Below are 23,682 nucleotides of genomic sequence, written 5' to 3' on the forward strand. Positions count from 1 at the left end.
ATAGTTCCGGGTTAAACAAAAAGTACATACTTTGGAGTAGGAGGTAAAAAAAGTACCTGGAACTACAAATGGCCTGAAGTCATGCAGTGGGAATGCTGCAAAAGTCCCTGAGTTTGTAAAATGTCCCTGGCTCCTGAAAAAAATCCTCCAATGGGAAAGCACCTATTAAGAATGAGATTGTCGTCCAGGCACCACTTTGTCAGTAGGTAAACCCTTTTCTCTGTAAGCTGTGTTATCATTGCTGGTGATCAGTGCTATGATGGTGTCATTAGCAAATTCAATGATGATGTTAGAGCTGTGTTTGATAACTATGGAAGGAGCACTGTCTTGGGAAAATGAATCAATCCTGGATGAGAGGCCAGTCAGGTATAGTCACACTGAGCCAATCCAGAGTTAATAATGCAAATTCAGATTTTGTCAGAGCTGCACATCAGTTCAAGTTCAAATTTATTTGTCATTCCAGCCATATCTAAAATACAGTGGGATAAAATGGCGTTAGTCAGGACCAGAAAATGTGCAAAAGAGAAAGGGAAAAACACAAAAAAAGGAAACAGAGACAGTGGTAAATTCAATACGACAATAACAACTGCATGAAAGCTCCATGAAGGCATAGAAAATGTTATTTTATTTAGTAAGCATCACTTTAAAATACCAATAGGGAAGATGTTCTGAACCTGAAATAACTTCCCTCATATAAATACTGCAGCAGTGATGCAGAACCTGCTAGTAAATATTGGTTATTCTCATAACTATTAGAATAAAAATGTAAAACTTGCAGAACTTTAATTTATGGATGTAACATGTTATTGAAAATGGTTGCATTGTTTATTTTCAGATTCTTGTTTGGTTGATTCTGTTAATGATATTATATAAAACAAACTTTTATTTACAGCATTATAAGTATTTTATAGATTTTCCATTTTTACACCCCACTTACTGTACTTTAGTCATAGCCCACCTGAACTAGTTTTGGAGTAACTACTTTTTTTTTTTACTTATTATTGATCCTTAGTGCTGCAATTATTGCCCAGCCACAAAAATAGACACAGTATACCTTATAAGTTTAACAATGCACAATTTGGGCTTGACTTCATGTGAACTGCTGCCATCTTATGGGCATTATCCATAAATGCTAGTGCTTAAAGTAAGCTGGATTATCTGTTTAGCCAGTTACTCTGTAATGGAGACAGTACATTCAGAAAATGTATATCCATTTAGTCATCTGAGACTATTGGTGACAAGGCATGCAAAATGCAGTGCTAATATATTTAAAAAAGACACGCCAGAAAAAAGAAATGCACGGTCTACATTTGTAATAAAGTTGTAATAACTATTACTAATTTGGTTCTATTTGGTTATTCTAAGGTCGACTATAATCTTATAAATGTAATCTTTCTATGTCCAGAGCCTCCTTTTTTAATTAAAAGTAACCAGGGAACTGGAATCTACAGTATCTTAACATCATTGGGCACGAGGCTTGAACCAATTCAGCAGTTTATCACAGGAGCAGTTCTTCTTACCCCCACAAAAAATATTTTAGAGTTGCCACTTGCCTTAAAACTCCCTCTTTGTGGTGAAGAGAACCTGAGAAAAAACATTCTGTATACATTGAGAACCCTCTGAGTACCACACAAATAGTGACATAGCTGAGAACAGAACTTTCGTCCTTGTAGCTCTTAGTGCTAATAGCCACTCCGCTTTCCCCCTATATAAGAAGAATTTTATATCTGTTGAGGTGTATGTGAGATATACAGTTATTCTCTTGCATCAGTAGTGTAAAGAAAAAGGAGACACACATCCTTCAGTGGTTTAAATATACAGTAAAGATGGTGACCATTAAGACAGTGGCTGACATGAAGACACTTTAACATTACAAGATTCTCAAATTTTATAAAAGAACAGATGGTCTCTCACAACATCCGACATAACACTAACTAACACAGAAGTATGTTATAATTCTTTATTTATTCTTTAAACACAAAAGGAAGGGTCACTCAATGAGAGAGCACAAAAATGCAGCAGAAAATAAAAGGAAATTCAGCCTTACCAGTTCTTTGGACCTAGCTGTACAAACCTAATTCCCTGCCTCTATATTTGGAGACTTATTCAATTGTTCACTTCTAAAATACTATCAAAAGCACTCTCTTCTTATCTCTTGTGTCTGTCTTTCAACCCTGGCCTCTGCTCCAGACTCTCCCCTGACGTCCAGACTTAGTTATGTCTCTTGAATGTAGTAGCTTTAAAAAACACCCAAATTCTAGAATCACTTTTAGTATCAGAGAAAGTCCTTTTTCGGCTCCTGCACACCTGATCCCTATATAGCTCTTACAGGGTTGGACATCTTGTCCATTCATCAAGGGTACAGAGAAAGAAAGTGACCAGGAGAAACTTGCCGTCAAAAAAAGTCAGAGGTCAAAATCATAAGATCAAGTCAACCAAACAGATAAAATACAGAGCGCAAGGTGGGAATCGGAAACCATAAAACAAAAACATAAAGTCAGATATTGGGAGGTCAAAAATAATAATAATAATAATAATAATAATAATAATAATAATAATAATAAATTGTATTTATACAAGGTGCCTTTCTAAGAACTCAAGGACACTGAGCACACTATAATTAAATAAAAAGCACATTATAAACAACTCAAAACATCAGAAAATATAAAAATTAAAACCAAAAAAGCCTCTGTAATCCTAGAGAAAAACCCATTTTAAAAAGATGGGTTTTAAGTTTACATTTGAAGGTTGAAAATGATTTGATATTTCTAAGCTCAGTAGGTAGTGAGTTCCAGAGCTTGGGAGCAGAACGGCTGAGTGCTTTGCTCCCCATGGTGGTTAGGGCGAGAGGGACAGTCAGATGGATGGAGGAAGAGGGTCTAAAGTTATGGGAGGGAATGACAACATGAAGAAGATCAGACAGATATGGAGGGGCGAGGTTATGAATGGCCTTAAATGTTAACAGCAGAATTTTAAAATCAATTAGAAACTTAATCGGGAGCCAATAAAGCTGCTGCAAGACCGAAGTAATATGGTGAATAGATGGAGTTCGAGTAATGATGCGAGCTGCAGAATTCTGGACTAGCTGAAGCTAATGGAGAGATTTATTAGAGAAACCAAAGAGGAGTGAATTGCAATAGTCCAGACGAGAACTAACAAGACTATGAACAAGAATAGCAGTGGTATGGGGAGTGACGGAGGGGCAGATGCGAATAATATTACATAGGTGGAAGTAAGCAGGTGATGTTATTAATATGAGATTGGAAAGATAGATTACTGTTAAGGATGACACTCAGACTCTTGACCTGAGGTGATGGGAAAACAACAGAGTTATCAATGACAAGTGAAAGATTATCGGCTTTGGATAATGATGATTTTGAGCCAAAGAGGAGAACCTCAGTTTTGTCACTGTTTAATTTAAGAAAATTTGCAGAAAACCAGGATTTAATTTCAGAAATGCAGTCAATAAACAAAGATGGTGGAAAAGAAGAGGTGGGTTTATTAACAAGGTGGAGCTGGGTGTCATCAGCATAACAGTGAAAATTAATGTTATATTTATGAAAGATATTGCCAAGGGGAAGAAGGTAAATAATAAAAAGAAGAGGCAGAAGGACAGAGCCCTGGGGTACACCTGAAGTAACAGCGGTGGGTTGGGATGTGAAAGTTTTAAGCTGAATGTTCTGAGTGTGGCCTGAGAGGTAGGATCTGAACCAATCAAGTGGAGTGTGGGTAATTCCAATCATAGATAATCTATTAAGGAGAGTGGTATGACAAATAGTATCAAAGGCCACACTCAGATCAAGGAAAATAAGAATAGTAATTAAACCAGAGTCAGCAGCCATAAGAAGGTTGTTGGTAATTTTATCAAGTGCCATTTCTGTACTGTGAAGGGGGCGAAAACCAGACCGGAACTTTACATATAGATTATTATAAGATAAGTGGGAGTGAAGTTGGATAGCTACTATTTTTTCAAGATAAAGGGCAAATTAGAAATAGGGTGAAAATTATTGAAGTTAGTAGGGTCGGCACCAGGTTTTTTCAGTATTTAGGTTATTGCGGCAGTTAGAGTGAAGGAAGAGTGCCAGTAGTGAGAGAATAGTGAATTATAGCAGAAACGAGAGGGTCCAAAGAGGGGAGGCAGGCTTGAACCAAAACTGTAGGGAGGGGGTCCAGCTGACAAGTAGATGGCTTAGATTTGCAAATGAGATCTGAGATTTCTGAGGAACTGGGAAACTGGAAAGAGGAAAATGAGTGAATAGGCGAGTGTAGTTCAAAGAAAATAGGCACAGAAGGAGTTTTGGGATCCTAAAGTCAGATACCACAGCATCATTTTGTACAACCTTTAAACCTATCACCAATTCAGACATCATCAGCACTGTGTCTCCCACTGAATGATGAGATGTTCCCATGGATACAGAAGAGATGAATAACACAAAATAGTAACTGTTTTAGCTTGGTAGTGTCCTCTGTGACTCTACATTCCCCTTGTACTCTTTATTTTGTAGACTTTATTAGAATCAAGTTATATACAAAATATCACTCTACCACAGTAGAGAACCACATTAAGAGAAATATAGTATTGCAGTAAACAAAAATAGCTATCATAACACCTCCAAGGCAACCTTACAGCCATTCAAAGAACCACATTATCCTCTAGTGGCCTGGAAAACTTTGGCCTCCAGCTAAAATCCCATAATCCCTGCATTTCCTTAGTTCCCAAATACCTGCAACCAGGTGGCCAGAAATTCATTTGACTTTATACTTGCCCTTGTGGTTAAGGAAATTACTTTTAGGGCACTTTTGGTAACCTTTTCTCCTCTTTCACCTCCAGGACAGATTCAGCCATGGTATTTTACTTCCTCTGCCCTCCTGTAGGAAGACTTGCCCCTTCTGCTTCATACAGGTTATAAGACACACTCTCTCCAGAAGTCTGCGTTTATTTATTTGTGAAATCTGCATGCGAGTGACAAAGCACTTATTTCTTTGCATTGGCCTATGTGGCCAACGTCTTATCATTTGAATTGTTTAACCAGCTGTTTTTTCACATATATATGGGGTTAACCCTCATGGTACCTCAACCCTTTATCTGAATTCTGCCTTTTCCTTACATTTATATTTAAAGTTATTTGCTTAGAAGATACTTTTATCCAAAACGACTTACAAAGGAGGTCAACATAACTGAATAATATATCTAGGGACTATTTTGATCAAGTGTAGCAGGGCAGGTTACAAAAGTGGATCACCACAAGTAAAGAGCAATAAATCTAGCATGCAGCAGATTAGTCATCAGGATTTTTTGCTAGAGACATGACTGAACCAACATACCTTGCAGCCTTGACACAGAGTTTGGGAGAACAGCTTTGCCAACTCCAAGTTCAGGTTGCAACTCAGCAAACAAACTTTGAAGAAGCAGAAGGTGCAGGACTTCCTGCAGGAAGGCAGAGGAAGTGACATTGCTAGTCCCGGGCTGGATCAATCCTGGAGGTAACAGAGCAGAAATGGTTACCAACAGCACCGCCTCCCGCTCACGAGTGGTATCACCTCTACTGTAGCCTTGTAGCAATTTCCTATTTGTGTTTGTCTTACAATATAAAACCAGTTTTATATATACAGTATGTACTCTATACTCATACAGTTGTGTTTGAAAGTTTGTGAACCCTTTAGAATTTTCTATATTTCTGCATAAATATGACCTAAAACATCATCAGATTTTCACTCATGTCCTAAAAGTAGATAAAGAGAAACCAGTTAAACAAATGAGACAAAAATATTATACTTGACCATCTATTTATTAAGGAAAATGATCAAATATTACATATTTGTGAGTGCCAAAAGTATGTGAACCTTTGCTTTCAGTATCTGGTGTGACCCCTCTTTGCTGCAATAACTGCAATTAAACGTTTCCAGTAACTTTTGATCATTCCTGCACACCGGCTTGGAGGAATTTTAGCCCATTCCTCCGTACAGAACAGCTTCAACTCTGGGATGTTGGTGGGTTTCCTCACATGAACTGCTCGTTTCAGGTCCTTCCACAACATTTCGATTGGATTAAGGTCAGTACTTTGACTTGGCCATTCCATAACATTAACTTTATTCTTCTTTAACCATTCTTTGGTTGAACGACTTGTGTTCTTAGGGTCGTTGTATTGCTGCATGACCCACCTTCTCTTGGGATTCAGTTCATGGACAGATGTCCTGACATATTCCTTTAGAATTCCCTGATATAATTCAGAATTCATTGTTCCATCAATGAAGACAAGCCGTCCTGACCCAGATGCAGCAAAACAGGCCCAAACCATGATACTACCACCACGATGTTTCACAGATGGGATAAGATTCTTATGCTGGAATGCAGTGTTTTCCTTTCTCAAAACATAATGCTTTTCATTTAAACCAAAAGGTTCTATTTTGGTCTCATCTGTCCACAAAACATTCTTCCAATAGCCTTCTGGGATGTCCACGTGATCTTTAGCAAACTGCAGATGAGCAGCAATGTTGTTTTTGGAGAGCAGTGGCGTTCTCCTTGCAACCCTGCCATGCACACCATTGTTTTTCAGTGTTCTCCTGATGGTGGACTCATGAACATGAACATTAGCCAATGTGAGAGAGGCCTTCAGTTGCTTAGAAGTTACCCTGGGGTCCTTTGTGACCTCACCGACTATTACACGCCTTGCTCTTGGAGTGATCTTTGTTGGTCGACCATTCCTGGGTAGGGTAACAATGGCCTTGAATTTCCTCCATTTGTACACAATCTGTCTGACTGTGGATTGGTGGAGTCCAAACTCTTTAGAGATTGTTTTGTAACCTTTTCCAGCCTGATGAGCATCAACAACTCTTTTTCTGAGGTCCTCAGAAATCTCCTTTGTTCGTGCCATGATACACTTCCACAAATGTGTTGTGAAGAGCACACTTTGATAGATCCCTGTTTAAATAACACAGAGTGCCCACTCATACCTGATTGTTATCCCATTGATTGAAAAAACCTGACTCTAATTTCACCTTTAAACTAACTGCTAATCCTAGAGGTTCACATACTTTTGCCACTCACAAATATGTAATATTCGATCATTTTCCTGAATAATATTTTTGTCTCATTTGTTGGTTTCTCTTTATCTACTTTTAGGACTTGAGTGAAAATCTGATGCTGTTTTAGGTCATATTTGTGCAGAAATATAGAAAATTCTAGGGTTCCCAAACTTTCAAGCACAACTGAAGGCCAGCAGCCATATCACCCTGTAGCCCTAGACTGGTTGCCCACGGAAGCTAAGCAGGGTTGAGCCTGGTCAGTACCTGAATGGGAGACCTTCTGGGAAAAACTAGGTTGCTGCTGGAAGAGGTGTTAGTGAGGCCAGCAGGGGGTGCTCACCCTGTGGTCTGTGTGGGTCCTAATGCCCCAGTATAGTGATGGGGACGCTATACTGTAAAAAGCACCGCCTTCGGATGAGATGTTAAACCGAGGTCCTGACTCTCTGTGGTCATTAAAAATCCCAGGATGTCTTTCGGAAAGAGTAGGGGTGTTACCCCGGCATCCTGGTCAGATTTGCCCATTGGCCTCTGACCGTCATGGCCTCCTAATCATCCCCATACACTGATTGGCTTCATCACTCTGTCTCCTCTCCACCAGTAAGCTGGTGTGTGGTGGGCGTTCTGGTGCACTATGGCTGCCGTCGCATCATCCAGGTGGATGCTGCACACTGGTGGTGGTTGAGGAGATCCCCCCCTTGTATGTAAAGCGCTTTGAGTGCCTTGAAAAGCGCTATATAAATGTAATAAATTATTATTATTATAACTGTATATATTGCTGTTATAAAACAAAGGATTTCTTCCAGCCTCACAAAAAGAAGGAGTAGATTTGATCAGGTAATATGCTGTTTTACCTTAAGTTTCTTACTTTCTATGGTCTATAGGTTGATTATATGTTCTCTGGCTGATAATATTTATGCCTATACAAGCTTAGAAATGTCTTTGTCATTTTGCTTAACCTCTCACCACATCCATAATGGCTAACACGGTACAAAACCCTAAGTTCCAAAAAACAATTCCAAAAATAGCCACAAGAGGAGAGTATTACCCTCACACCCCAGTTTGTAATAAGGGAAAGTACCAAATCTTTATAAAAGAAAAATGTTTTCTCAAAATGCTCTTCAATAACAAAGATGCTCCACGGATCACAATAAGCCAAGGATTTGCCCAAAAGCACTAAGGCAATCTAAAGCAAACTAATCGAAATCCAAATATCCAGAAACACTGTCGAAAAAGAGCAACAAGTTTCAAGAATCCAGAAATCCAATGATTCAATGACGCTTAGATATATTCAATAACTCCCAAACATATTCAATAACCACCAGGAACAGAAGACTCCCAGGAACGGAAGACTATTTTATGAGTAATTGTTTCATTGATGTAAACTCACAATGATACAGATTCTGTATTTGCATAAAGGTAGAATATATGCATAAGGCAACGTCCCCTTTGTTACAAAGCTGTACATTCTTCCTGTTAACCCTCATATTTTTGCACTCTGAGAAACAAAAAAATAATGACAGCTAGCAAAATTGTTTATCAGTGTGTTCTGAATGTTTTTTGTGGTTATGGAAGCTGACTTATGCAGTTATTTTCAATATACTGGTGAAACTGTAGCACACCGTGCGTCAAAGTGCTGTTGTTTTGTACAAGTTTTGTTGGCACGTTATAAGTTAAAAATTATATAACTGAACTATTTAGCTTGAGTTGTTTGATTTGATATGATTTGTTTAATTGTAAAATGTAATTTAAAAGCAGAACGTAACAGTTCAATTTAATGTTAATGATGGTAAAAATTATAAATGTTGACTGTGTTGAGACAAACTAAATGCTCCTGGTAGTTTTTTTATGGTTTAATGATTGGCAGGTCAGAACATTATACCATTGAAACATTTTTTACGAGAACAGGCCTTTCACCCTAACAAAGCTTGTCAACCCTATTCACGTAATTTTTCCAAAAAAACATCAAGCTTATTTTTGGCTGTATTATCGTTGTATTTCCCTCTACTTGCCCTTTTCAAGGGTAAGTGTTCTCGTCAAATTTATTATCGGATTGGTCTACTGTTGCACTTTAAGATGAACACACACATACATAGCTATACGCATACACACAGACCCTAACCACAACAGTGCCCCATGAATGACACGCACACACTGATTAACCTCTAGCACTTTAAACCACGCAAGTGCTTTAGAAATAACATAGCCTGTCACTCAGCACTTCAAGAGATATACTTATTATCGGCACGAACAACATACAATGTTTTAGTGATATCTCAGACCTAAATATTACTATTGGTCTACAAAAATACATTTAAACATACAAAGACTCAGCACTCTTGACTATAGGCCATTTATCAGCCAAGAATACCTTCTTTTCGTACTGTTCAAACTATTGAGTGGCACTCCTCACTCTCAGCCTTATAAACTTCGCAGCACAGATATAATGGCAAAAATCCGGCTGTCAGCAGGTGCTAAAAGAAATCTAACTTATTACTTCAATCGCTCTAGACATTAAGACAAAGCATAGAAATTAAAAGCAGCATGGTATTTATTACAAGAATAATAATAATACCACTGGAACAACGAAAATAGGTACTGATAGGAAAGCCTGAATATATATAGTCTTTAGAAAAAGTTTACGAAAAAAGGTAGAGATGACAAGGATGAATGTCCCAGGGTGACATTTGATTTAGCAATCGATGTTCATGACGCTTTTCTGACGACCAGTGCCATCTTCGTCCGTTTCTCTTCTTCTTCATCTTCTCCTTCCCTACTTTCTCCTTCTTCTGCTTCTTTCAAACCAAGGCATGTTTATTATGAAATGTCATGCCTTGGTTTCACAACACATGCATGTGGTGTTATGGGTCCACAGCTCGCTGAGCAAAGGCCGGTTTTTAAATAAATAATCACCGTGCTCGCGGCTTAGTGAGGGGGTGTAGTGGTTGTAGCAAGCCGCAGGGCGATCTGCGGTGTGGGCGTTTCTCACAGAGTGCACAGGTGAGGGACTGCCCACATCCGTGATTGTTCCCGTGGCTAATGTGCTGCAGCTGCTATGGCCCCTCGCTGTATAAAAGAAGCGTGAGTCGGTTGGGAGAAGATCAATAAAGAAGGAGAGAATGAAAAAAAGACAACGGAGGTTACAGGGAGCGAGGAAGCAAGTCGGTGAGAGAGACAAGGAACGTGTGGGCGAGCGAAAGAGCTCTCGTGGGCAGCTGCGAGGAAGCTGGGTGTTAGGCCGACGCCCAGGAGTCGTAGTTGACGTCACTCCCGCTGATTGAACAGGTAGCGGGAGTGACCAAGGAAAGGCGACTGGCCGCGGAAGGCCGGAAAGGCATCGGGAGTCGGGAGGCTTGTTGGTGAGGTCCCCAACGTGAGCGACCTGGCCGTTGGTGGGAACCAAGTCTCGGGACTGGGATGAGTGCCAGACTGAAGCCAGGGATCGGGAGGTCTCCAGTCTTGCCTGCTGCAAAGCCCAACTGGGAGAAGCAGGTGAGACGCTAGCATAGAAGAAGCACCGGGCTTGTTGTTGTTGTTTTTAAAGATTGCTTCCTGTTGAACATTTTAACCTCTGGTTTTAAAGGATTGTTTTTGTGTATTTTTAACCTCCACGTTTTTCTTTTATGGGATTATTTATTTAATGAATCTTATTTAACGAACAATTTGAAAGCACTCCACTTTATTTGAACACTGTTTTTGTTGACTGTTTTTAATAAAAGCACATGGCACATTTATACCATCCCCTTGCTCAAATGTTGTCTCACTGACTAGCTCACCTTGGTTATATCTATTGACGGTGTTGGGTTCAAGTGCTTCCAAACAGTGATGGGAGCGCGGAGCCAAGCCTGCATCGTCACAATGCACCTGATTGGCTGGCTGTTAATGTGATAGATGAATTTTGCTCAAACTCTTCCCAGATAATAAAGTTCTTTGATATTACCTCATGTCCTCCTTTCCCATGCTGTAAACCAAATTGTTGTCACAGGTGTCCATCCATAAAGCAATCAATAGCCTGAGGCATGGCTCAGACTTCCTTTCCCAGGTTATAAAGTAATTGAGCCACTAGCATGTCTTCTTTTCAATGTTGAAACAGCTGTTTTAGAAGTGAGGTGTAAGGGTCTTCCCTTACCTGCTTTGATTTGTCTTAAATGTAATTCATCTGTTGTTTTGTCTCGAGCAAGATATAATGGAAACCAAAATGTACAGGTTTTATACTTCATAACATTGGCCTTCCACTAAGCACTGTCTACCACAATACTTGGTAACATATATTTCCATTAAGGCCACTGCTCTCTTTTTGCATTTCTTGAGTGCCATGCCTGACAGTGTTTTAGCCCCTACTAACTAACCCCGTGTTCCAACACAGTCTTGACAAGTTACCAGTGAGACAATGTATGTTGCTTCACCCTGTACTGTATGAAACTAACAGTAAACTTGCACCTGATTACCTCTTGCCAATGGGATGCATCTTCAGAATACTCTAATACATATGGCTGGATTACTTGCACCGACATCCTACACTCTTCAACTCATTCAAATAAAACACTTGTACCAATATAACACTTCAGTCACTATAATGGTAATTCTCCGTAACGTCTACCTCTTTTTTCTTTTATCCACAACTTCAATCTGTTTTGAAAGCAAATGGGGTGCCAGTCTAATCTGCAGTCACTTCCCATCCCCTTTATAAATATTCACCTAGCCGGAAACTAGTGTTGACTTTATGCATAATGCTATATAAAAAATGTCATTACTCATTTTCAATTAAGTGTAAGAAGATTAATTTCTTGTTATTAATGAAGTCAGTATGGCAGTAGTACACCCCTTTATCCCATCATTGAGTTTAGTTTTTAAAGATTTGAAGTTGGAGTCAAAAATCCAAATTATCAACACACCCAATTCAAGTTTGTTTTTCATTTATATTCCACTCCACTTAAGTGATATGTCAAAGAGCGAATCTCCCAACCATTACAGGCCTGTTCTTTGAACATACCAGGTACCTTTATGCACATTTGGGGGTTTAATTCAGTGTTTAGTTTTTGGTCTGCCGTGCCTAATTTTCTTGCATTCAGCTTCTCAATTAAGATTATGCTTCTTTCTCACATGTTTCTATTTCTAGGTTTCGTCACTCCATCTTTCTTTTATTCACCTGTGGTTTTAAAAGAGCTAGAACAAAGGGACAATCGCTGCAAAAGTTGCTATTGTGTCTGGAAATCTACCAATACTCTTTCTCTCTCTCTCTCTCTCGCCATATGGAAATCTTACTTTTTATGTTGAACCTTTTGGAAATCTGGGAGGTTAGAATCAACAGCAGCTGGTCCCTACTTCAATAAATATTCAGGTATGCTACAATTAGTCTGTGCTTGGGTGTCCCTCAGTCTTGATCATTAGCTTTTTATCTCCTTGACAAGGCTGGCACAGTGCCTCTCCTAACGTGTCGTTCCACACATGCTTTTCTTTGGTTGTCATTTGGAACCTTGTACTCTGCAGGGCAGGTTTGGGGTTATTTTGATGTGGGCAATGAGCATAGGGTTGATATTTTAGCACATGTAAACATTACTACTTGTTTAAGATGGTGGCTTTTTATCTATATCTTTTAACATACATTTGATAAAAAATAATGCAAAAGTGATGTAAGCATCACATTTAACAGAGGGGAGTTATGTGCTAACTGAAGAGGTTTTAATCAAATGATTTCACAAACTTTAGGTTTCTATTAGTAAAGTTTTTAATTTTTGTTCACTTACAATTAGGAATTGCACATGAAATGACACAAAAGGCTTAGAAGTTTTTTTTTTAATTTAGGAATGCTGCCATGCCAATATTTTGACCAACTAAGCAATCACTGTTTATTTCGTGGAAATTCATACTTCATATAGATATTCAAAATGGGAGGGAAAAAAGATAATGAAAAATGGCGAGTTGAAACTACTGGCTCTTAAATCACAGTTACTGTGTTTTTCTTAAAAAATGATGCACTACACAGTGATATTTCTCCGATCCGAAGGTTTTAATTTTTAACAGTGCTGCATTTTGAGGCAATTTCATTAAATTCAGCAAGCTCTGCTCTCCTGCCTGTCTTTCTTCGCTTTCTCAATCTTCTCCACTTGCTCCTGGCTCTCTAACCCCTCTGCTCTCTCCATGCTCTCTCCTCTCCTCTGCTCTCTCCATGCTCTCTCCTCTCAACTGACTGCTTGGTCTATTCTGTCTTTCTTCATTTTACACTTGTTCTCATTTTCATGTTATGTTTATCCCCAAGTGTATTCTGCTAATACACCATGTCCAGCTTCACTGCTCTCTCCATCCTACAACAGTACATTCATTTATATACCACATTTTGAAACACTTTACATACATTAAAAAATTGCAATTAAAAAAATGAATAAAAGGTAAAACTGGAAGTGTCAGTTGTTCATCATTTATTTATCTCTAGCTGTACTCCCTTCTTGAACTAAATAAGAAATACACTGAATTTATTGACAAACTATGGTTTATTTTATTCTCTTTATTATTTTAATGTCTGCCTACAAACCACTTTACATAATAGTATTATTATTTTATTGATCTTTTTGTCCTTGCTCTTCATAAAACCCCAATACTTGATACAGAATAGAAAATGCTAATAAAAACAAAAAGGAGTGATTTCTAAACTTAATTTGATTTATATTGAAACAAAAATTGTATAAGAACTAAATATTTAATGTTTTGCCTAATCAACTATATTCTTGTTTAAAGATATATGTTAATTCTGAAATTGATGCCTGTAAAATATTCTAAAAAGTTGCGACAGGATAGCGATGGGCTAATAACAATATGACATGTGATATGAAACAAGTGATGCAATTGTGGTCTAGTATATAAGAAGCCTCCAAAAAAGGCCAAGTCCTTCAAGGTCTAGGATGGATTGATGTCCCCATTCTGCCAATGGATGCTTCAGAAAATAGTTCAGCACGTTGAGAACAACGTTCTCCAAAGACAAATTGGTAGGATTTTGGAAATTTACAGTGCAAAATATAATTAAATGATTCAAAGAATCTTTCCAAATCTTGGTGCATAAAGGGCAATGCCAAAAAGCACTTCTGAATGTGCATGATTTCCAATTCCTCAGACTGTCAACATATGCCATGTCATGTACTCAAGTATACTTCAGTAAACATTTGTCAGTCAATACCATTTGGGCCACATTTACAGATGCAAGCTGAAGGCTTTCCTATGGCTGACTTCTTCAATCCTGGTTTCATCTGAAATGGAACGTAGCACAGTAGAATTGTGTTTTGTGGTCCAATGAGTCAACATTTAAAATATTTTTCAGAAAGCACAGCCATAAAGAAAAGAGGCCATTAAAGATATTATCAGCATCACATCCAAAAGCCAGCGTCTTTAATGGTATGGGAGTTTGTCAGTGCACATGGCATGGGTAACTTGCACAACTGTTGGGGCGCCATTACTGCAGCAAGAAATGTACACATTTTGGAGCAGCATATGTTACTACCCAGACAACGTCTTTTCCAGGGAGAGAGTGCAGATACTTGATTGGCTGCCTGACATCCTAAAAATGATTGAGAATGTGTGGCACATTATGAAGTGCAAAATAAGGTAACTAAGGCCCCTTACAACTGTGCAGCTGAGGACCTGCATAATGGTTAAATCAGGGAACTTGTTTCTTCAGTACCCAAACACTGTGTTATCAGAAATAGTTAAGTTTCACAGTGGGAAACACTTGACTGTCCCAACTTTTTTTAAGCATATTGCAGTCATCATATTCAATATGAGTATATATTAAAAAATGTACTAGGTAAAACATCAAATAATGTGTTGTTGTGGTGCTTTTGGTGCTGTGTAAATTCAATTTACAGATCACTCCTTTTTGGTTTTATCAGCATTTTCTATACTGTTCCAACTTTTTTGGAATTGAAGTTGTGTTTTTAAAAGTTATAGTAAAGTCTTTAACATTTCTCTGAAAAAGTTCTCTGCATTATTTTCCCTTAACTTTTCCTCTCTTGCAATGAGCTTGGCATCCAATTCTAAGACCATGGTTGTACTCTACGACTTCCACTAACTTATTTTAAAAGACAAGATAATACTGTTTATTACTAACACAACCATTTCAGAAGGATATATACATACTGTCACACACGTGTGCATGGGAAGCAGCTGAAGGGCTTAGGAAATACTGTTTATACATCTGCCCAGGGGGGGGCGGGGTGCACTGACGCTCTTTCTGAGTTCTCTGCAGGTCTTACCCGGAAATCCCCCCAGGATCCGCCATTTCCAGGAAGGACACATCACTTCCGGTTCCGGCCCCAAGAATGAGGTCACTTCCGGTTCCGGCCCCAAGGATGATGTCACTTCCAGTTCCGGTCCAGAGGACGACATCATTTCCGCCCTCTGTGCTATAAAGCTCACTGCCTTTGCTTAGGCAGGCAGTTCTGTTTTGGACTCTGTTGTGTAACAACTGTTTAATTATGCCTCAAAGACTTTTGCAGCCGGAAACCGCATTAAACGGGTGGCTGCCCCAATCCTTTCTACGTCTCTGGTCTCCTCTTCTTACAGTGGCGTAGTCGGCAGGATGGTGTCCCGATGAACCCGGGACACGAACTTCATGGAACCAGGTGGGTGAGTACCGGGCCGAGTTTCAGGGCAGGGAGTGCGCGGAGGGTCAGGAAGGACGCGGTGCAGGCTCTGCTCCATGAGCATAACCCGGGGTTGACCACCCATCTCGTGGAGAAGGTAGAGGGGACCCACAGGCGTGGGCTGGCTTCTGGGGAACACACTCGAGTGGCTCAGTATGCTCTCCTTGGCAGGAAAGCCGAGCTGCCCATCGGGACCAAGGTCCCTGTTAACGATGGGTTGTCCCCAGGCTGGCAGGTGAAGGAAATAATAAACTGGGAGTTTAACCCAAACAAAGGGCTGTCAGAGCAGGCTATGGCTCTCTGGCAACAGGTGGGTGAGTGGCTACGCCATTGAGTTGACCCCTACAGATAGTGCAGCAAGTGGCCTGTTTTTTGCTGCTAAAAAAGCTACCCCAGGATTTTGCCCAGCCCGCCTGGGGCGAATTCCATTCTATGGACGAGCTGCTACACCTTGCAAACCCAGAGGCCGGCTGTGAAACCTGGGAGGCAGAACAGCCGCTCTGTGGACTACCCGGAGCTATGTCCTACTAAAGCAGTCCCTTCCACGCAATCCAGAGCCTGTTCGAAGTCGCGGGCCGCCTGGCTTGCGACCTGTCGGGAACAAGGCGGACCGTAGGGGACAATGGCGGGTTGTTTGTGTGCCCTTAGCAATCCCTGGCGGATAAACATACGGGGAGCTTCTTATTAATGGACATAAATAACAGCGCTGTTCGATTCCGCAGTAACGTGTCTGTCGTTGCTCGCCGTTTTATTCTACCGCAACAGTGGATTAAAAAGAAGACCAGTCTAAAATGTATACACGGAGATATCCGCACATACAATACCGCCCGGTGTTACGTATGTCTCGGAGGAACCCTTCGACAGCTTACCGTGGCGGTGCATCCGGATCCTCCGCTTCCGTAATCCTCGGGCGAGACTGGTCTGATAGTAACGGCGTAGTTTAGAAAGCATTCCCGAAAACTTATGGCCTCGTTATAGATGACAACGATTCATCTCAAGTTGCTTCCACACCGTGTAATCAGCCGACAGGGAGTGGGGCGGTAGGCCAAGAGAGTGACGAAGACACTCCCGGACCGTCGCGGGCTACTACGCCATCCACTAGCGCCCGCAGCGAGGGAGGAATCTCCGCCCCTTGAGGTCAGACCGACCCGCTCTCTGAGTTGCACTTTCAGTTTAGAGCGACCGCTTCTTTCAAGAGAGAACAGTGGAATGACGACTCTCTGAAACACATAAAGAATGCAGTGGTTCTCGTTAACGCCAACGCGCATTTGCCCATGCCACAGGGACCTCACTTTGTCGTTGATAATGATTTGTTGTATCGGGTCGCTGAACATGAGGGAAGGTCCGAAGTTGTTGCTAATCCCGCGGACCTACCGGCGGCAGGTTTGCGAAGTTAGCACACTCCCACCTTCTTGGAGGCCATCTCGCTCCGATAAAACATTAGAGCGAATTAAGCTCCGTTTTTCTGGCCGGGATTAATGAGGAGGTTAGCGCTTTTGCTTTCCTGTCCGGAATGTCAACTGCGGCAAATTCCTAGGAGGACCGTGCTCCTCTGGTTCCCCTTCCCCTTATTGACGTTCCTTTGATAGGATTGGGGTTGACATAGTAGGACCCTAGAACCCTCAGCCGAGGATATAAATATATACTGTCCTCGTGGATTATGCTACCCGATTCCCTGAAGCCGTTCCGTTGCTCGGCTACCACAAAAATATTGCACGGAACTAGTAGGAGTCTTTTCAGTAGGCATTCCTAGAGAAGTCCTGACGGACCAAGGAACGCCTTTTACCTCGGAAACGCTCAAGGAGACTGCCAAGTTACTGAAAATAAAGCATTTAAAGACCTCGTGTATCATCCTCAAACCGATGGCCTAGTGGAGAGATTTAATCAAACTCTCAAGCAAATGCTACGTAAGGTAGTCAGCAAGGATGGGAGGGATTGGGACCAACTCCTCCCCCTTGTCCTCTTTGCATATCGGAAGTTCCTCAAGCCTCTACGGGTTCTCTCCATTTGAATTACTGTACGGAAGACAACCCGGGGTTTATTGGATATTTTAAAAGAGGGCTGGGAAGGGAGGCACAGCCCTCCACTAATATTTTGGAATATATCGCCCAATTGCGCGTAGATTTGATGCAATAAGACCGATTCTAAAAAGTCATATAGAGGAGGCGCAATCAGCACAGGCCCGCCTTTATGACCGTGGCACGACTCTCCGGGAGTTCCAACCGGGGATCGGTCATGGTATTGGTACCAACTTCTCACTCTAAACTGCTCGCCCATTGGCTAGGCCCCTACGAAATTAAGGAAAGGAAGGGATTGGTTGACTATTTGGTGAAACAGCCCAATCGCCGACCAGCTGAGCGAATATATCATGTAAACCTGCTGAAACCGTGGAAGGAGAGGGATCCCGATCCCTCCTCCGACAGCCCTGCTCTCTCTCGCTGAAGTAAGTTCCCTTAATTTCGGCGAGCAGCTATCCCCAGGCAGAAACAAGAGCTCAAGCAGCTATCCGCTCTGTCCCAGAGGTGGTAAGTGAAAAACCCGGTCGGACCTCTCTGATTGCGCATGACATATTGACTGACCCGGGGGTGATCGTCCGTGAGCGACCCTACAGACTCCCGGAGGCAAAGAAAGTAGAAGTGGAACTGGAAATCAAGCGAATGCTGGCACTAGGAGTAATCGAGGAAAGTAGTAGTCCCTGGTCCAGTCCCATCGTCTTGATTGCTAAGCCTGACGGCAGTTGGAGGTTTTGCAATGACTTCCGTCGGCTTAACCAAGTTTCCAATTCGATGCTTATCCCATGCCTCGCGTGGATGACCTCCTCGAGACTGGGACCAGCCAAATTCTTGACTACACTTGACATGACAAAGGGGTACTGGCAGGTTCCTTTAACGGAGTCCGCGAAGGAAAAAACCGCGTTTAGCACTCCTAGCGGACACTGGCAGTATCGTGTCCTTCCATTCGGTTACACGGGCCTGCGACTTTTCAGCGCCTGGTGGACAAAGTGCTCCGCCCCATAACTCGTTCTGTGCTGCCTATCTGGATGACGTGTCATTATTCCAGCACCTGGAAGGAACACATACAGCAGGTCACAGCAGTATTACGGACACTGGGAGAGGCGGGCTCGAATCAACCCCAAGAAATGTTTCTTTGGATTGAGGAAGCCAAATATTTGGGCTACCTAGTGGGCGGGGTACTGTGAGGCCACAGTGTTCCAAGTTGCAAGCCATAATGGCCTGGCCCGTCCAAAACCAAGCGGCAAGTCCAATCCTTTCTCGGTTTGGCGGGTACTACCGCCGGTTTGTGCCTCGCTTCTCCGAGAGCGCGCCTTGACCGATTTGACAAAGAAAAGAGCTCCTAATACGGTGGTATGGTCTGATAAAGCGGGGGCTGCATTCAGTGACTTAAAAAGGGCTCTGACTTCAGCACCTATCTTGATCTCCCCTAACTTCTCTCTCCCTTTTATCCTCCAGACGGACGCTTCGGACACAGGCTTGGGTGCCGTGTTGAGCCAAAGCGCCGACGGTGTTGAACACCCGTTATGTACCTGAGCCGGAAACTGTTGGACAGGGAGACCAGGTACGCGGCGGTGGAGAAAGAGGCTCTGGCGATCAAATGGGCGGTAACTCAGCTGCGGTACTACCTCTTGGGTCGCGTGTTCACTCTGGTGACGGATCATGCACCTCTGAAGTGGATGGCCCTTCACAGGAGTCGAATCCACGGGTCACGCAGGTGGTTTCTTGACCTGCAGCAGTACAAGTATACGCTCGTTCATCGACAGGGGTCTCTTCATGCCAACGCCGATGCCCTCTCCCGGGCCCACGACCTCTCGGTGCAGGTCGCCCGACCCGACGGGTCTGGGCTGAGGGGGGAGTCTTGTCACACACGTGTGCATGGGAAGCAGCTGAAGGGCTTAGGAAATACTGTTTATACATCTGCCCAGGGGGGGGCGGGTGCACTGACGCTCTTTCTGAGTTCTCTGCAGGTCTTACCCGGGAAATCCCACCAGGAGCCGCCATTTCCAGGAAGGACACATCACTTCCGGTTCCGGCCCCCAAGAATGAGGTCACTTCCGGTTCCGGCCCCAAGGATGATGTCACTTCCAGTTCCGGTCCAGAGGACGACATCATTTCCGCCCTCTGTGCTATAAAGCTCACTGCCTTTGCTTAGGCAGGCAGTTCTGTTTTGGACTCTGTTGTGTAACAACTGTTTAATTATGCCTCAAAGACTTTTGCAGCCGGGAAACCGCATTAAACGGGTGGCTGCCCCAAACCTTTCTACGTCTCTGGTCTCCTCTTCTTACAATACTAGCTGTGTAAACCCATGCTGTAAAAAGCCCGGGGTCCTAGAAACTATTGAAATCGGCAGTTTTGTTTTGCCAACATGCTTGGCTCACTTATGTACTGAGCAGCTAAGTGACTTTGTCTTTTTTCTGAGGTTTCATTTTGACCTCATTTTGGCTGGTGTGTAGCACAGGTGTTTGGCAAGTGAAGCAAGAAGGGGGTGAACCCCCTAGTAATGCTGTATATATAATAGTATTAAATTCAATAGTATATATTGTAAAATTGCATAATTATATTAGTATACAGTCACTTGAAAAAGTGACCTTCCATAGTCCACTGTATAATTTAAATATACATAAATACAAATTTCACATGTGGAGAACTTAAGTATATCATTCCATTTATCTCTACCCTCAGATGCACCAGATCCGGTAAATGATTAGAATATCATTAGACAGGATCTTGGAGGATTTTGCCTTATTTAATCCTCAGTCGTTTAGTTTGGTTTGCTCTTTGTTGTTGAAGTGCATGTTATTGTCATGCCAAGATCAAATAAGCTCTCTCAGACATTGAGAAAAAAAGGATATAGATGTCTACAAGTCTCGGATGGGATTTAAATAGATCTCCAAATAACTGGAAATCAACCATTCCACTGTATAGAAGAGCATCTTCAACTTGAGAAGATTTCAAACAACTGTCAACTTATCCAAGTCAGTTCAAGCAAACAAGTTCATCCTGACAGCAGAACAAAGGATGCTGAAAGAAGACTCTTAAGAATCTCATATTTTCATCTGAAGACTTATAGATAACTCTTGCTTCTGTTGATGTCAAAGAGTATGAGTCCACCATTAGAAAGTGGCTGCAAAAATTAGATCTACATGTCATGGGTACCAGGAGGAAACTTTGGTATCCAGAAAAGAACATGAGAACAAGACTAAAGTTTGAGCAAGAACACCTAAGCAAAGACAAGGACTTCGGGAACAATGTACTCTGGACAGAAAAGGTAAAGAGTTTTTTGGCTACTGTACCAGAAGATGTTTGGGGAAAATCAAAAACAGCATTTGACTAGAAGAACCTGATAACAATTGTCAAGCTTGGTGGTGGAAATTTATGGTTTGGGGCTGCTTTGCTGCTTCAGGGCTTGGGCAGCTCAACATCATAGAATCCACATTTAATTTGTCATTGTACCAGAAGGTGCTTGAGGATCGTGTGAGGCCATTTGTCAATATATTGAAATTCAACTGAAAGTAAATTTTACAACATGGTATTAATCCTAAACATACAGTATTTCCTTCAAGGCATGGGTAAATATAAGAAAATGGAGCGTTCTGGTCAAAGCTCAGATCTGAATCCCTTCAAGATGCTTTGGGATGATTTGAAATTGGCTGTATACTCAAGACACCCCTCAAACATTGAGGAGATAGAAAAACTTTCTCCCAGTCAATGTCAGAGACTGGTAGAGAGTTACAGAAAATGCCTTCTTATGAAATACCAGCTATTAGAGCCAAGGGTGTACTTAATTTTTCCAAAGACAGGAGTGGCATATCTATTCATTTTTCATTGAATACATTATAGCAAAATGAAATGTTCATTGTTTATTTTCAATTACATCAATGTTTTATAAAGGTAGTGTTTAAATAAAGATCAAATCTTAATATGTCTGTATAGTAAAAAAAAAAACATTTCATGGGGTGTACTTTTATTTACAGTTGATGCTGAAAAAAAGGGTTTCTAGTCTGAATTTAAATGCTGAGACCAACAGTACATTGCAACTTTGGGGTTTTGGTAGGTGAAGTTCTGCTTTCAATAATAACTTATTTATCTTTCAAACTGCAAAATCTGCATCTTTTAAATCTGTGTAATGTACCATCTAATAGATTGTGTTAAGTATAGGGTTAAGTAAAGAAAAATACTATTTTTGCAGTATTTGAAGTTGTCTTGGTGCTCAGTGATGCAGACTTGTTTCCAGCTCACAGGGCTACTATTGTCCCCGCAGTATTCCCCTTAGGTGTGTGTACATGTGCATCCTAATCTGTCCATTTGGGTTTGAAGGCTTCAGCCCCAGCCCCTTGTTTTCAGCATTAAAATGAACACCATCATTTTTATGTTAATCATGAATTTACACTTCTTAGCCTTTTCCCAGTGATTTCTATGTGGCACAAGTCAGTGAGGAAACTCAAAAAGTCCAATACCATTTGTCCCATTAAGGGTACAGTCACTATAATTAAAAAAGAAAGATCAGTGCCACTAATGCATCAAGCAGTAGACATTTTGCATGGAGCAGAAAAGAACTGCCTGACAACAAATCGTGTGCTCTTTTCCCTTTGTAAGAAAATTACAAGCTGTATCATGCCCTTACTTAAAAGAAGTGCAGAGTTCTGGTGCTAAAGGAAGAGGTCTGTAGAAAATCATAATGCTCAGTGCTGCTACAAGACAGCCCCAGCATCTTGAGAATAACTGTTCTGCAGTTTTTACTTACTTTTTCTAACTATGTTTAGCCTGTAGTATTGTAAAGCACTATGAGATACTTTCATGAATGAAAATGTGCTATATAAATAAATGCTAGTTTGTTCAAGTCATGTGTGTGTGTAATTTGCATGTTTTATAAATCTTAAGACTTCACAAGCACAAAGTCACAAAAAAAACTCCAAAGATGCCCACTAGAGAGAGAAACCGTTAAGCCTGGCAAGTAACAAGAGCAAACACAAAATCTTTATAATAAAAAAGATTTGTTTTTAACAAAAATGCTTTGTAATAACCAGAAGCTCCACAGAGTACAAAAGGCAAAAATGAATTGCCTGAAACGACAAGGGCAATAAAAGATGAACAAAGCCCCAATACGAAATGCAAAAAGTGGGCAAGAACACAGCAAAAGAATAAAAAAATCCAATAAACTACAAATCTTTAGAGCACAGTTAAAACCACAATTAACACTCACCAACTCCCAAGTGCATTAAAATGAACCACAGGGGACTGTAGTTGGCCACAGCTTTATAGGGCTTTATAGGGGCAGTCCCTTGCAGTGATAGACAGGTGGCACCACTTCTTAGGGAATCACAAACAAAACACAAGGCATACGACACAAGAATAAGGAATAAAGTAAATAATAAACAAAAATAACATTAACAGAAATCAAAGTCTCAACCATGAAGAAAAAACACTTAAAAATAATTTGAGCCAATTGGCACCCCAACTTATTTTGGGATTTCCAATTCTGTTACTCAGACCATAGTGGGTTAATCAAGTATTGACACTGGGACAAGAGCATGTAATATTTCAGTTTTCTCACAGCTCCAGGAAGCAGGGAAATATATTTAGTTTGTAAAGTTACAATTGATGTTAACATCTCTGCCATCAAATTTACCTGCGCAGCCACCCGATTGTCACTGAATGTCAAATCATTGACTTTTCATTGTGTTTACAGCAATATTGAGTTGATGGCACAGAGAGTAGAGCTTATAAAAAAGTAGTAGTACAGGATCTCCAAACAGATAAGAAAATATGGGTGCAGTGCAACCAGATTCCTTCCCAAGTGTCAAAGTATAATTGTTCAGTATCCATTAAAAAAACTGAAAAGTATGTAGAGTCTTGTTTCCTCTATTTAAGGTCTTTGAAGAAAGATTGTTTTTTTTTTTTTACATGTGACTAGTACTTGAAGGAGAACCAAATGCTTGAAACGTCAGGATATGTCAACATTTGGTCAAAGAGAGGAGGAAAAGATGCTGTCACTGTGAAACTTTTGTCAA

The sequence above is a fragment of the Polypterus senegalus genome, chromosome 4 (assembly GCF_016835505.1).
Source record: "Polypterus senegalus isolate Bchr_013 chromosome 4, ASM1683550v1, whole genome shotgun sequence".
Lineage (NCBI taxonomy): Eukaryota > Metazoa > Chordata > Cladistia > Polypteriformes > Polypteridae > Polypterus > Polypterus senegalus.